This window comes from Centrocercus urophasianus, unplaced genomic scaffold (genome assembly GCF_019232065.1).
Source record: "Centrocercus urophasianus isolate 14NV4802_14NV808 unplaced genomic scaffold, USGS_Curo_1.0 seq_20, whole genome shotgun sequence".
NCBI classification, from domain to species: domain Eukaryota; kingdom Metazoa; phylum Chordata; class Aves; order Galliformes; family Phasianidae; genus Centrocercus; species Centrocercus urophasianus.
The window spans coordinates 20,333,533-20,335,452 of record NW_024884756.1 but is presented as its reverse complement, the minus strand read 5'-3'; positions in this window follow the sequence as shown (position 1 = coordinate 20,335,452).

The window sequence follows — 1,920 nt, the reverse complement described above, 5'->3', positions numbered from 1 at the left end:
CTGATGACTGTACAAATTCAGTTAATTATGAAGCTAATGAAAAATTAAAAGGGAGTTCTAATGAAAAATTTGATCAAATATTATTCAGATTATCTTTTCAAGTAATTAAGTGGTCTGGAACAAAAAATGTTCCCTAAGGTACATTTTAGCTTGTGATCTTTTCCATTCTGAGAAAAAAAATGCAATAAAGTTAGGAATGAGTAAAAGTCAATTTTCTTTTTGACAAGCCACTGTCTATAAGTATGCTAAGATATGATTTCATTAAATCAGCATCACTTTTCTTTTAATTTTCAGTGACATTTCCTTTGGTTACTGGTTATTTCAATAAATAATTAGCTTTAAATGCATATCAAAACAGTATTTAGTATCCAATATTTTGTGTAACATATGTTTGCAGAAAATAAAGCACCATTCATCTTTTAAGCCCAATAGACTAAGTAACTGCATTAGTTTTCTAACAGAAACAGAAATAGAAACTTCAAAGTGCCATTGAATCCTCTGATTTGGAAAACAAACAAAAATAATAATAAACATTATGAGTGCAGTTGGTGGTTTTTTTTTTTTTTTTTTTTTTTTTTTTGTTGTTGTTGTTGTTGTTGTTGTTGTTATTGTTGTTTTTTCCCTTTACCATTACATATTTTGGACATTGAAAAGAACCTGTATAAAGATGTTCATCCTTGTGATGTTCTGGAAAGATGTCAATATTTTCAGAGCACAGAAGAGCTAGAACAAAACAGAATCCAGTATTTAATGCTCATCTGAACAAATCCATGTATTGATCACTTTTCCTGTGTATTTCCAAAATGTTAACAAGCAGAGAAAAGTATCATGAAAAGTATCATGCTGAGTATCCTGAAAGTATCATGCTGTGCAACCTAAATACAGAATAAGTTCCATTTCCAATTCTGCCCCAGTCTGCACAGAATAAAAAGCGAAGTACCTTTTTTTATTAACTATTACGTTGATTGAGTCCTGTATGTTAATGCAAGCAATGCAATTACAGGAACTGCATGTGTGTGTACAGAGCTTTCTTTATTCTAAATTTAAACCATATCTTTTTATTCTTTGGAAACTACCTCTGGCCTCCCCCTCTTTGTCTTTCCAAGTTCTTCCAGATTACTGCCTTAGAAGGAAAGCAGCACAGTGAATCACAGCCTATCCAAGTCTGAAAGCACACTCACTCACTTCTACGCGGGATGAGGGAAGCACATTAGATTTCTCACAATTTCACTGGGATTCCAGCAGCTATTCCTCTCCAAATGGACAATATGGGCATGAACCCTGTGGCCTGGCACTGCACTTACCAAGGCACAAGAATAAGTGCTCAAATTAACGTTGCTACATCAGCTGCAGTGTTTGGGGCGAAGAATGAAAATCTTTGTGTCCTCTGTCGTAATAAATACATCATTAGCAATTCAATACATAGACACAACAACAAAAATTTAGTTGCCAGGCTTGGCAAGACAAATCGTAATTGCAAAACACTTTAATGCAATTATTATTACCGGGGAATTTAAAAATATATTAAAATGTCACTAGAGTGCATTCATCCCATTATATGGGCATAGTGAGACAATCAAACTGAAAAACCACTAAAAGCTTGAAGGACTTAATTTTGTCTGCATCCATGTTTGCAACATTGACCACACTGTGAGGTTATTCAGGCAGGTGGAGAGGAGGTTCCTATAGCTAATGCAGAGCAGTCACAACTGCAATTGTAAAGATGCCAGAAAAGCACCCTTTAGCAGTAACACTTGTTTGGTGCACGTCACACACTCTGCTCTGTGCTGGTTGGGCATGTCACTGCTATGCAGTGTACCCAGGCTGCAGCACTATGTTCCTGCCATCCCACAGGCAGTTCCTTTCTGAATGCTACCACCCTCTGCATTGTGCTTCACTTCCTGATGAGGACAGTCACTT